We start from the raw sequence: 14,208 nt of genomic DNA, 5'->3' as shown, positions 1-14,208 counted from the left end.
GGGAGCATTTCCAACCGTGTGGCACCATTTTTGAGTGAATTGCCAAAAGTCAGATTTTTGATGAAATTGTGACCCTGGGGCTTAGGGATTTTTTCAAAGAAATCTTTTTCTGCCGGTTAAGTTGTGGAGGGCTGATTCCCTGTCCTGTGATAAAAAGCCTTGTGTTTCGACGGCCAAACCTTTCAGGGGAGCATTTGCAACCGTTTGGCACCATTTTTGAGTGAATTGCCAAAAGTCAGATTTTTGATGAGATTGTGACCCCGGGCCTAAGGGATTTTTTTAAAAAAAACTTTTTCTGCCGGTTAACTTGTGGAGGGCTGATTCCCTGTCCTGTGATAAAAAGCCTTCTGTTTTGACGGTCAAACCTTTCAGGGGAGCAATTGCAACCCTGTGACACCATTTTTGAGTGAATTGCCGAAAGTCAGATTTTTGATGAAATTGTGACCCCGGGGCTTAGGGATTTTTTCAAAAAAAACTTTTTCTGCCGGTTAAGTTATGGAGGGCTGATTCCCTGTCCTGTGATTAAAAGCCTTCTGTTTCGACCGCCAAAGCTTTCAGGGGAGCATTTGCAACCGTGTGGCACCATTATTGAGTGAATTGCCAAAAGTCAGATTTTTGATGAAATTGTGACCCCGGGGCTTAGGGATTTTTTCAAAAAAATCTTTTTCTGCCGGTTAAGTTTTGGAGTGCTGATACCCTGTCTTGTGATAAAAATCCTTCTGTTTTTACGGCCAAACCTTTCAGGGGAGCACTTGCAACCGTGTGGCACCATTTTTGAGTGAATTGCCGAAAGTCAGATTTTTGATGAAATTGTGACCCCGGGTCTTAGGGATTTTTTCAAAAAAATCTTTTTCTGCCGGTTAAGTTGTGGAGGGCTTATTCCCTGTCCTGTGATTAAAAGACTTCTGTTTCGACCGCCAAACCTTTCAGGTGAGCATTTGCAACCGTGTGGCTCCATTTTTGAGTGAATTTCCGAAAGTCAGATTTTTGGTGAAATTGTGACCCTGGGGGTTAGGGATTTTTTCAAAAAATATTTTTCTGCCGGTTAAGTTTTCGAGGGCTGATTTCTTCTTCTGTGACATAAAGCCTTCTGTTTTTACGGCTAAACCTTTCAGGGGAGCATTTGCAACCGTGTGGCACCATTTTTGAATGAATTGCCAAAAGTCAGATTTTTGGTGAAATTGTGACCCCGGGTCTTAGGGATTTTTTCAAAAAAATCTTTTTCTGCCGGTTAAGTTGTGGAGGGCTGATTCCCTGTCCTGTGATAAAAAGCCTTGTGTTTCGACGGCCAAACCTTTCAGGGGAGCATTTGCAACCGTGTGGCACCATTTTTGAGTGAATTGCCGAAAGTCAGATTTTTGATGAAATTGTGACCCCGGGGCTTAGGGATTTTTTCAAAAAAATCTTTTTCTGCCGGTTAAGTTGTGGAGGGCTGATTCCCTGTCCTGTGATTAAAGGCCTTCTATTTTGACCGCCAAAGCTTTCAGGGGAGCATTTGCAACCGTGTGGCACCATTTTTGAGTCAATTGCCAAAAGTCAGATATTTGATGAAATTGTGACCCCGGGGCTTAGGGATTTTTTCAAAAAATCTTTTTCTGCCGGTTAAGTTGTGGAGGGCTGATTCCCTGTCCTGTGATAAAAAGACTTCTGTTTCGACCGCCAAAGCTTTCAGGGGAGCATTTGCAACCGTGTGGCACCATTTTTGAATGAATTGCCAAAAGTCAGATTTTTGATGAAATTGTGACCCCGGGGATTAGGGATTTTTTCAAAAAATATTTTTCTGCCAGTTAAGTTTTCGAGGGCTGATTTCTTCTTCTGTGACATAAAGCCTTCTGTTTTTACGGCTAAACCTTTCAGGGGAGCATTTGCAACCGTGTGGCACCATTTTTGAATGAATTGCCAAAAGTCAGATTTTTGATGAAATTGTGACCCCGGGGCTTAGGGATTTTTTCAAAAAATCTTTTTCTGCCGGTTAAGTTGTGGAGGGCTGATTCCCTGTCCTGTGATAAAAAGACTTCTGTTTCGACTGCCAAAGCTTTCAGGGGTGCATTTGCAACCGTGTGGCACCATTTTTGAGTGAATTGCCAAAAGTCAGATTTTTGATGAAATTGTGACCCCGGGGCTTAGGGATTTTTTCAAAAAAATCTTTTTCTGCCGGTTAAGTTTTGGAGTGCTGATACCCTGTCCTGTGATTAAAAGCCTTCTGTTTCGACCGCCAAACCTTTCAGGGGAGCATTTGCAACCGTGTGGCACCATTTTTGAGTGAATTGCCGAAAGTTAGATTTTTGATGAAATTATGACCCCGGGGGTTAGGGATTTTTTCAAAAAATCTTTTTCTGCCGGTTAAGTTGTTTAGAGCTGATTCCCTGTCCTGTGATAAAAAGCTTTGGTGTCGATCGCCAAACCTTTCAGGGGACCATTTGCAACCCTGTGGCACCATTTTTGAGTGAATTGCCAAAAGTCAGATTTTTGATGAGATTGTGACCCCGGGCCTAAGGGATTTTTTTAAAAAAAACTTTTTCTGCCGGTTAACTTGTGGAGTGCTGATACCCTGTCTTGTGATAAAAATCCTTCTGTTTTTACGGCCAAACCTTTCAGGGGAGCACTTGCAACCGTGTGGCACCATTTTTGAGTGAATTGCCGAAAGTCAGATTTTTGATGAAATTGTGACCCCGGGTCTTAGGGATTTTTTCAAAAAAATCTTTTTCTGCCGGTTAAGTTGTGGAGGGCTTATTCCCTGTCCTGTGATTAAAAGACTTCTGTTTCGACCGCCAAACCTTTCAGGGGAGCATTTGCAACCGTGTGGCACCATTTTTGAGTGAATTGCCGAAAGTCAGATTTTTGATGAAATTGTGACCCCGGGGCTTAGGGATTTTTTCAAAAAAATCTTTTTCTGCCGGTTAAGTTGTCGAGGGTTGATTTCTTGCCCTGTGATGAAAAGCCTTGTGTTTCGACTGCCAAAACTTTCAGGGGAGCATTTGCAACCGTGTGGCACCATTTTTGAGTGAATTGCCGAAAGTCAGATTTTTGGTGAAATTGTGACCCCGGGGCTTAGGGATTTTTTCAAAAAATATTTTTCTGCCGGTTAAGTTTTCGAGGGCTGATTTCTTCTTCTGTGACATAAAGCCTTCGGTTTCGAGCGCCAAACCTTTCAGGGGAGCATTTGCAACCCTGTGGCACCATTTTTGAGTGAATTGCCAAAAGTCAGATTTTTGATGAAATTGTGACCCCGGGGCTTAGGGATTTTTTCAAAAAATCTTTTTCTGCCGGTTAAGTTGTGGAGGGCTGATTCCCTGTCCTGTGATAAAAAGACTTCTGTTTCGACTGCCAAAACTTTCAGGGGAGCATTTGCAACCGTGTGGCACCATTTTTGAATGAATTGCCAAAAGTCAGATATTTGATGAAATTGTGACCCTGGGGCTTAGGGATTTTTTCAAAAAATCTTTTTCTGCCGGTTAAGGTGTGGAGGGCTGATTCCCTGTCCTGTGATAAAAAGCCTTCGGTTTCGAGCGCCAAACCTTTCAGGGGAGCATTTGCAACCCTGTGGCACCATTTTTGAGTGAATTGCCAAAAGTCAGATTTTTGATGAAATTGTGACCCTGGGGCTTAGGGATTTTTTCAAAGAAATCTTTTTCTGCCGGTTAAGTTGTGGAGGGCTTATTCCCTGTCCTGTGATAAAAAGGCTTCTGTTTTGACGGTCAAACCTTTCAGGGGAGCAATTGCAACCCTGTGACACCATTTTTGAGTGAATTGCCGAAAGTCAGATTTTTGAAGAAATTGTGACCCTGGGGCTTAGGGAATTTTTTAAAAAAATCTTTTTCTGCCGGTTAACTTGTGGAGGGCTGATTCCCTGTCCTGTGATAAAAAGCCTTCTGTTTTGACGGTCAAACCTTTCAGGGGAGCAATTGCAACCCTGTGACACCATTTTTGAGTGAATTGCCGAAAGTCAGATTTTTGATGAAATTGTGACCCCGGGGCTTAGGGATTTTTTCAAAAAAAACTTTTTCTGCCGGTTAAGTTATGGAGGGCTGATTCCCTGTCCTGTGATTAAAAGCCTTCTGTTTCGACCGCCAAAGCTTTCAGGGGAGCATTTGCAACCGTGTGGCACCATTATTGAGTGAATTGCCAAAAGTCAGATTTTTGATGAAATTGTGACCCCGGGTCTTAGGGATTTTTTCAAAAAAATCTTTTTCTGCCGGTTAACTTGTGGAGGGCTGATTCCCTGTACTGTGATAAAAATCCTTCTGTTTTTACGGCCAAACCTTTCAGGGGAGCACTTGCAACCGTGTGGCACCATTTTTGAGTGAATTGCCGAAAGTCAGATTTTTGATGAAATTGTGACCCCGGGTCTTAGGGATTTTTTCAAAAAAATCTTTTTCTGCCGGTTAAGTTGTGGAGGGCTTATTCCCTGTCCTGTGATTAAAAGACTTCTGTTTCGACCGCCAAACCTTTCAGGTGAGCATTTGCAACCGTGTGGCTCCATTTTTGAGTGAATTTCCGAAAGTCAGATTTTTGGTGAAATTGTGACCCTGGGGGTTAGGGATTTTTTCAAAAAATATTTTTCTGCCGGTTAAGTTTTCGAGGGCTGATTTCTTCTTCTGTTACATAAAGCCTTCTGTTTTTACGGCTAAACCTTTCAGGGGAGCATTTGCAACCGTGTGGCAACATTTTTGAATGAATTGCCAAAAGTCAGATTTTTGGTGAAATTGTGACCCCGGGTCTTAGGGATTTTTTCAAAAAAATCTTTTTCTGCCGGTTAAGTTGTGGAGGGCTGATTCCCTGTCCTGTGATTAAAAGCCTTCTGTTTCGACCGCCAAAGCTTTCAGGGGAGCATTTGCAACCGTGTGGCACCATTTTTGAGTGAATTGCCGAAAGTCAGATTTTTGATGAAATTGTGACCCCGGGTCTTAGGGATTTTTTCAAAAAAATCTTTTTCTGCCGGTTAAGTTGTGGAGGGCTGATTCCCTGGCCTGTGATTAAAAGCCTTCTGTTTCGACCGCCAAACCTTTCAGGGGAGCATTTGCAACCGTGTGGCACCATTTTTGAGTGAATTGCTGAAAGTCAGATTTTTGGTGAAATTGTGACCCCGGGGATTAGGGATTTTTTCAAAAAATATTTTTCTGCCGGTTAAGTTTTCGAGGGCTGATTTCTTCTTCTGTGACATAAAGCCTTCTGTTTTTACGGCTAAACCTTTCAGGGGAGCATTTGCAACCGTGTGGCACCATTTTTGAATGAATTGCTGAAAGTCAGATTTTTGATGAAATTGTGACCCCGGGGCTTAGGGATTTTTTCAAAAAATCTTTTTCTGCCGGTTAAGTTGTGGAGGGCTGGTTCCCTGTCCTGTGATAAAAAGACTTCTGTTTCGACTGCCAAAGCTTTCAGGGGAGCATTTGCAACCGTGTGGCACCATTTTTGAATGAATTGCCAAAAGTCAGATTTTTGATGAAATTGTGACCCCGGGGCTTAGGGATTTTTTCAAAAAATCTTTTTCTGCCGGTTAAGGTCTGGAGGGCTGATTCCCTGTCCTGTGATAAAAAGCGTTCGGTTTCGACCGCCAAACCTTTCAGGGGAGCATTTGCAACCGTGTGGCACCATTTTTGAGTGAATTGCTGAAAGTCAGATTTTTGGTGAGATTGTGACCCCGGGGATTAGGGATTTTTTCAAAAAATATTTTTCTGCCGGTTAAGTTTTCGAGGGCTGATTTCTTCTTCTGTGACATAAAGCCTTCTGTTTTTACGCCTAAACTTTCAGGGGAGCATTTGCAACCGTGTGGCACCATTTTTGAGTGAATTGCCGAAAGTCAGATTTTTGATGAAATTGTGACCCCGGGTCTTAGGGATTGTTTCAAAAAAATCTTTTTCTGCCGGTTAAGTTGTGGAGGGCTGATTTCTTGTTCTGTGATAAAAAGCCTTGTGTTTCGACGGCCAAACCTTTCAGGTGAGCATTTGCAGCCATGTGGCACCATTTTTGAGTGAATTGCCAAAAGTCAGATTTTTGGTGAAATTGTGACCCCGGGGATTAGGGATTTTTTCAAAAAATATTTTTCTGCCGGTTAAGTTTTCGAGGGCTGATTTCTTCTTCTGTGACATAAAGCCTTCTGTTTTTACGGCTAAACCTTTCAGGGGAGCATTTGCAACCGTGTGGCACCATTTTTGAATGAATTGCTGAAAGTCAGATTTTTGATGAAATTGTGACCCCGGGGCTTAGGGATTTTTTCAAAGAAATCTTTCTCTGCCGGTTAAGTTGTGGAGGGCTGATTCCCTAAGCTGTGATAAAAAGACTTCTGTTTCGACTGCCAAAGCTTTCAGGGGAGCATTTGCAACCGTGTGGCACCATTTTTGAATGAATTGCCAAAAGTCAGATTTTTGATGAAATTGTGACCCCGGGGCTTAGGGATTTTTTCAAAAAATCTTTTTCTGCCGGTTAAGGTCTGGAGGGCTGATTCCCTGTCCTGTGATAAAAAGCGTTCGGTTTCGACCGCCAAACCTTTCAGGGGAGCATTTGCAACCGTGTGGCACCATTTTTGAGTGAATTGCTGAAAGTCAGATTTTTGGTGAGATTGTGACCCCGGGGATTAGGGATTTTTTCAAAAAATATTTTTCTGCCGGTTAAGTTTTCGAGGGCTGATTTCTTCTTCTGTGACATAAAGCCTTCTGTTTTTACGCCTAAACTTTCAGGGGAGCATTTGCAACCGTGTGGCACCATTTTTGAGTGAATTGCCGAAAGTCAGATTTTTGATGAAATTGTGACCCCGTGTCTTAGGGATTTTTTCAAAAAAATCTTTTTCTGCCGGTTAAGTTGTGGAGGGCTGATTTCTTGTTCTGTGATAAAAAGCCTTGTGTTTCGACGGCCAAACCTTTCAGGTGAGCATTTGCAGCCATGTGGCACCATTTTTGAGTGAATTGCCAAAAGTCAGATTTTTGGTGAAATTGTGACCCCGGGGGTTAGGGATTTTTTCAAAAAATATTTTTCTGCCGGTTAAGTTTTCGAGGGCTGATTTCTTCTTCTGTGACATAAAGCCTTCTGTTTTTACGGCTAAACCTTTCAGGGGAGCATTTGCAACCGTGTGGCACCATTTTTGAATGAATTGCCAAAAGTCAGATATTTGATGAAATTGTGACCCCGGGGCTTAGGGATTTTTTCAAAAAATCTTTTACTGCCGGTTAAGTTGTGGAGTGCTGATACCCTGTCCTGTGATAAAAATCCTTCTGTTTTTACGGCCAAACCTTTCAGGGGAGCACTTGCAACCGTGTGGCACCATTTTTGAGTGAATTGCCGAAAGTCAGATTCTTGATGAAATTGTGACCCCGGGTCTTAGGGATTTTTTCAAAAAATATTTTTCTGCCGGTTAAGTTTTCGAGGGCTGATTTCTTCTTCTGTGACATAAAGCCTTCTGTTTTTACGGCTAAACCTTTCAGGGGAGCATTTGCAACCGTGTGGCACCATTTTTGAATGAATTGCCAAAAGTCAGATATTTGATGAAATTGTGACCCCAGGGCTTAGGGATTTTTTTCAAAAAATCTTTTTCTGCCGGTTAAGTTTTGGAGTGCTGATTCCCTGTCCTGTGATAAAAAGCCTTCGGTTTCGACCGCCAAAGCTTTCAGGGGAGCATTTGCAACCGTGTGTCACCATTTTTGAATGAATTGCCAAAAGTCAGATTTTTGATGAAATTGTGACCCCGGGGCTTAGGGATTTTTTCAAAAAAATCTTTTTCTGCAGGTTAAGTTGTGGAGGGCTGATTTCTTGTTCTGTGATAAAAAGCCTTGTGTTTCGATGGCCAAACCTTTCAGGGGAGCATTTGCAACCGTGTGGCACCATTTTTGAGTGAATTGCTGAAAGTCAGATTTTTGGTGAGATTGTGACCCCGGGGATTAGGGATTTTTTCAAAAAATATTTTTCTGCCGGTTAAGTTTTCGAGGGCTGATTTCTTCTTCTGTGACATAAAGCCTTCTGTTTTTACGGCTAAACCTTTCAGGGGAGCATTTGCAACCGTGTGGCACCATTTTTGAATGAATTGCCAAAAGTCAGATTTTTGATGAAATTGTGACCCCGGGGCTTAGGGATTTTTTCAAAAAATCTTTTTCTGCCGGTTAAGGTCTGGAGGGCTGATTCCCTGTCCTGTGATAAAAAGCGTTCGGTTTCGACCGCCAAACCTTTCAGGGGAGCATTTGCAACCCTGTGGCACCATTTTTGAGTGAATTGCCAAAAGTCAGATTTTTGATGAAATTGTGACCCTGGGGCTTAGGGATTTTTTCAAAGAAATCTTTTTCTGCCGGTTAAGTTGTGGAGGGCTGATTTCTTGTTCTGTGATAAAAAGCCTTCTGTTTCGACGGCCAAAGCTTTCAGGGGAGCATTTGCAACCGTGTGGCACCATTTTTGAGTGAATTGCCGAAAGTCAGATTTTTGATGAAATTGTGACCCCGGGTCTTAGGGATTTTTTCAAAAAAATCTTTTTCTGCCGGTTAAGTTGTGGAGGGCTTATTCCCTGTCCTGTGATTAAAAGACTTCTGTTTCGACCGCCAAACCTTTCAGGTGAGCATTTGCAACCGTGTGGCTCCATTTTTGAGTGAATTTCCGAAAGTCAGATTTTTGGTGAAATTGTGACCCTGGGGGTTAGGGATTTTTTCAAAAAATATTTTTCTGCCGGTTAAGTTTTCGAGGGCTGATTTCTTCTTCTGTGACATAAAGCCTTCTGTTTTTACGGCTAAACCTTTCAGGGGAGCATTTGCAACCGTGTGGCACCATTTTTGAATGAATTGCCAAAAGTCAGATTTTTGGTGAAATTGTGACCCCGGGTCTTAGGGATTTTTTCAAAAAAATCTTTTTCTGCCGGTTAAGTTGTGGAGGGCTGATTCCCTGTCCTGTGATAAAAAGCCTTGTGTTTCGACGGCCAAACCTTTCAGGGGAGCATTTGCAACCGTGTGGCATCATTTTTGAGTGAATTGCCGAAAGTCAGATTTTTGATGAAATTGTGACCCCGGGGCTTAGGGATTTTTTCAAAAAAATCTTTTTCTGCCGGTTAAGTTGTGGAGGACTGATTCCCTGTCCTGTGATTAAAGGCCTTCTATTTTGACCGCCAAAGCTTTCAGGGGAGCATTTGCAACCGTGTGGCACCATTTTTGAGTCAATTGCCAAAAGTCAGATATTTGATGAAATTGTGACCCCGGGGCTTAGGGATTTTTTCAAAAAATCTTTTTCTGCCGGTTAAGTTGTGGAGGGCTGATTCCCTGTCCTGTGATAAAAAGACTTCTGTTTCGACTGCCAAAGCTTTCAGGGGAGCATTTGCAACCGTGTGGCACCATTTTTGAATGAATTGCCAAAAGTCAGATTTTTGATGAAATTGTGACCCCGGGGCTTAGGGATTTTTTCAAAAAATCTTTTTCTGCCGGTTAAGGTGTGGAGGGCTGATTCCCTGTCCTGTGATAAAAAGGCTTCGGTTTCGAGCGCCAAACCTTTCAGGGGAGCATTTGCAACCGTGTGTCACCATTTTTGAATGAATTGCCAAAAGTCAGATTTTTGATGAAATTGTGACCCCGGGGCTTAGGGATTTTTTCAAAAAAATCTTTTTCTGCAGGTTAAGTTGTGGAGGGCTGATTTCTTGTTCTGTGATAAAAAGCCTTGTGTTTCGATGGCCAAACCTTTCAGGGGAGCATTTGCAACCGTGTGGCACCATTTTTGAGTGAATTGCTGAAAGTCAGATTTTTGGTGAGATTGTGACCCCGGGGATTAGGGATTTTTTCAAAAAATATTTTTCTGCCGGTTAAGTTTTCGAGGGCTGATTTCTTCTTCTGTGACATAAAGCCTTCTGTTTTTACGGCTAAACCTTTCAGGGGAGCATTTGCAACCGTGTGGCACCATTTTTGAATGAATTGCCAAAAGTCAGATTTTTGATGAAATTGTGACCCCGGGGCTTAGGGATTTTTTCAAAAAATCTTTTTCTGCCGGTTAAGGTCTGGAGGGCTGATTCCCTGTCCTGTGATAAAAAGCGTTCGGTTTCGACCGCCAAACCTTTCAGGGGAGCATTTGCAACCCTGTGGCACCATTTTTGAGTGAATTGCCAAAAGTCAGATTTTTGATGAAATTGTGACCCTGGGGCTTAGGGATTTTTTCAAAGAAATCTTTTTCTGCCGGTTAAGTTGTGGAGGGCTGATTTCTTGTTCTGTGATAAAAAGCCTTCTGTTTCGACGGCCAAAGCTTTCAGGGGAGCATTTGCAACCGTGTGGCACCATTTTTGAGTGAATTGCCGAAAGTCAGATTTTTGATGAAATTGTGACCCCGGGTCTTAGGGATTTTTTCAAAAAAATCTTTTTCTGCCGGTTAAGTTGTGGAGGGCTTATTCCCTGTCCTGTGATTAAAAGACTTCTGTTTCGACCGCCAAACCTTTCAGGTGAGCATTTGCAACCGTGTGGCTCCATTTTTGAGTGAATTTCCGAAAGTCAGATTTTTGGTGAAATTGTGACCCTGGGGGTTAGGGATTTTTTCAAAAAATATTTTTCTGCCGGTTAAGTTTTCGAGGGCTGATTTCTTCTTCTGTGACATAAAGCCTTCTGTTTTTACGGCTAAACCTTTCAGGGGAGCATTTGCAACCGTGTGGCACCATTTTTGAATGAATTGCCAAAAGTCAGATTTTTGGTGAAATTGTGACCCCGGGTCTTAGGGATTTTTTCAAAAAAATCTTTTTCTGCCGGTTAAGTTGTGGAGGGCTGATTCCCTGTCCTGTGATAAAAAGCCTTGTGTTTCGACGGCCAAACCTTTCAGGGGAGCATTTGCAACCGTGTGGCATCATTTTTGAGTGAATTGCCGAAAGTCAGATTTTTGATGAAATTGTGACCCCGGGGCTTAGGGATTTTTTCAAAAAAATCTTTTTCTGCCGGTTAAGTTGTGGAGGACTGATTCCCTGTCCTGTGATTAAAGGCCTTCTATTTTGACCGCCAAAGCTTTCAGGGGAGCATTTGCAACCGTGTGGCACCATTTTTGAGTCAATTGCCAAAAGTCAGATATTTGATGAAATTGTGACCCCGGGGCTTAGGGATTTTTTCAAAAAATCTTTTTCTGCCGGTTAAGTTGTGGAGGGCTGATTCCCTGTCCTGTGATAAAAAGACTTCTGTTTCGACTGCCAAAGCTTTCAGGGGAGCATTTGCAACCGTGTGGCACCATTTTTGAATGAATTGCCAAAAGTCAGATTTTTGATGAAATTGTGACCCCGGGGCTTAGGGATTTTTTCAAAAAATCTTTTTCTGCCGGTTAAGGTGTGGAGGGCTGATTCCCTGTCCTGTGATAAAAAGGCTTCGGTTTCGAGCGCCAAACCTTTCAGGGGAGCATTTGCAACCCTTTGGCACCATTTTTGAGTGAATTGCCAAAAGTCAGATTTTTGATGAAATTGTGACCCTGGGGCTTAGGGATTTTTTCAAAGAAATCTTTTTCTGCCGGTTAAGTTGTGGAGGGCTGATTTCTTGTTCTGTGATAAAAAGCCTTGTGTTTCGACGGCCAAACCTTTCAGGGGAGCATTTGCAACCGTGTGGCACCATTTTTGAGTGAATTGCCGAAAGTCAGATTTTTGATGAAATTGTGACCCCGGGGCTTAGGGATTTTTTCAAAAAAATCTTTTTCTGCCGGTTAAGTTGTCGAGGGTTGATTTCTTGCCCTGTGATGAAAAGCCTTGCGTTTCGACTGCCAAAACTTTCAGGGGAGCATTTGCAACCGTGTGGCACCATTTTTGAGTGAATTGCCGAAAGTCAGATTTTTGGTGAAATTGTGACCCCGGGGCTTAGGGATTTTTTCAAAAAATATTTTTCTGCCGGTTAAGTTTTCGAGGGCTGATTTCTTCTTCTGTGACATAAAGCCTTCGGTTTCGAGCGCCAAACCTTTCAGGGGAGCATTTGCAACCCTGTGGCACCATTTTTGAGTCAATTGCCAAAAGTCAGATTTTTGATGAAATTGTGACCCCGGGGCTTAGGGATTTTTTCAAAAAATCTTTTTCCGCCGGTTAAGTTGTGGAGGGCTGATTCCCTGTCCTGTGATAAAAAGACTTCTGTTTCGACTGCCAAAGCTTTCAGGGGAGCATTTGCAACCGTGTGGCACCATTTTTGAATGAATTGCCAAAAGTCAGATATTTGATGAAATTGTGACCCTGGGGCTTAGGGATTTTTTCAAAAAATCTTTTTCTGCCGGTTAAGGTGTGGAGGGCTGATTCCCTGTCCTGTGATAAAAAGCCTTCGGTTTCGAGCGCCAAACCTTTCAGGGGAGCATTTGCAACCCTGTGGCACCATTTTTGAGTGAATTGCCAAAAGTCAGATTTTTGATGAAATTGTGACCCTGGGGCTTAGGGATTTTTTCAAAGAAATCTTTTTCTGCCGGTTAAGTTGTGGAGGGCTTATTCCCTGTCCTGTGATAAAAAGGCTTCTGTTTTGACGGTCAAACCTTTCAGGGGAGCAATTGCAACCCTGTGACACCATTTTTGAGTGAATTGCCGAAAGTCAGATTTTTGATGAAATTGTGACCCTGGGGCTTAGGGATTTTTTTAAAAAAATCTTTTTCTGCCGGTTAACTTGTGGAGGGCTGATTCCCTGTCCTGTGATAAAAAGCCTTCTGTTTTGACGGTCAAACCTTTCAGGGGAGCAATTGCAACCCTGTGACACCATTTTTGAGTGAATTGCCGAAAGTCAGATTTTTGATGAAATTGTGACCCCGGGGCTTAGGGATTTTTTCAAAAAAAACTTTTTCTGCCGGTTAAGTTATGGAGGGCTGATTCCCTGTCCTGTGATTAAAAGCCTTCTGTTTCGACCGCCAAAGCTTTCAGGGGAGCATTTGCAACCGTGTGGCACCATTATTGAGTGAATTGCCAAAAGTCAGATTTTTGATGAAATTGTGACCCCGGGTCTTAGGGATTTTTTCAAAAAAATCTTTTTCTGCCGGTTAAGTTGTGGAGGGCTTATTCCCTGTCCTGTGATTAAAAGACTTCTGTTTCGACCGCCAAACCTTTCAGGTGAGCATTTGCAACCGTGTGGCTCCATTTTTGAGTGAATTGCCGAAAGTCAGATTTTTGGTGAAATTGTGACCCTGGGGGTTAGGGATTTTTTCAAAAAATATTTTTCTGCCGGTTAAGTTTTCGAGGGCTGATTTCTTCTTCTGTGACATAAAGCCTTCTGTTTTTACGGCTAAACCTTTCAGGGGAGCATTTGCAACCGTGTGGCACCATTTTTGAATGAATTGCCAAAAGTCAGATTTTTGGTGAAATTGTGACCCCGGGTCTTTGGGATTTTTTCAAAAAAATCTTTTTCTGCCGGTTAAGTTGTGGAGGGCTGATTCCCTGTCCTGTGATAAAAAGCCTTGTGTTTCGACGGCCAAACCTTTCAGGGGAGCATTTGCAACCGTGTGGCACCATTTTTGAGTGAATTGCTGAAAGTCAGATTTTTGATGAAATTGTGACCCCGGGGCTTAGGGATTTTTTCAAAAAAATCTTTTTCTGCCGGTTAAGTTGTGGAGGGCTGATTCCCTGTCCTGTGATTAAAGGCCTTCTATTTTGACCGCCAAAGCTTTCAGGGGAGCATTTGCAACTGTGTGGCACCATTTTTGAGTCAATTGCCAAAAGTCAGATATTTGATGAAATTGTGACCCCGGGGCTTAGGGATTTTTTCAAAAAATCTTTTTCTGCCGGTTAAGTTGTGGAGGGCTGATTCCCTGTCCTGTGATTAAAAGCCTTCTGTTTCGACCGCCAAAGCTTTCAGGGGAGCATTTGCAACCGTGTGGCACCATTATTGAGTGAATTGCCAAAAGTCAGATTTTTGATGAAATTGTGACCCCGGGTCTTAGGGATTTTTTCAAAAAAATCTTTTTCTGCCGGTTAACTTGTGGAGGGCTGATTCCCTGTCCTGTGATAAAAATCCTTCTGTTTTTACGGCCAAACCTTTCAGGGGAGCACTTGCAACCGTGTGGCACCATTTTTGAGTGAATTGCCGAAAGTCAGATTTTTGATGAAATTGTGACCCCGGGGCTTAGGGATTTTTTCAAAAAAATCTTTTTCTGCCGGTTAAGTTGTGGAGGGCTTATTCCCTGTCCTGTGATTAAAAGACTTCTGTTTCGACCGCCAAACCTTTCAGGTGAGCATTTGCAACCGTGTGGCTCCATTTTTGAGTGAATTTCCGAAAGTCAGATTTTTGGTGAAATTGTGACCCTGGGGGTTAGGGATTTTTTCAAAAAATATTTTTC

Source organism: Podarcis gaigeae, assembly GCF_964106915.1.
Source record: "Podarcis gaigeae genome assembly, chromosome: 10".
NCBI lineage: Eukaryota > Metazoa > Chordata > Lepidosauria > Squamata > Lacertidae > Podarcis > Podarcis gaigeae.
The sequence above is the reverse complement of the archived record's forward strand: the minus strand, read 5'-3'. Positions refer to the sequence as shown.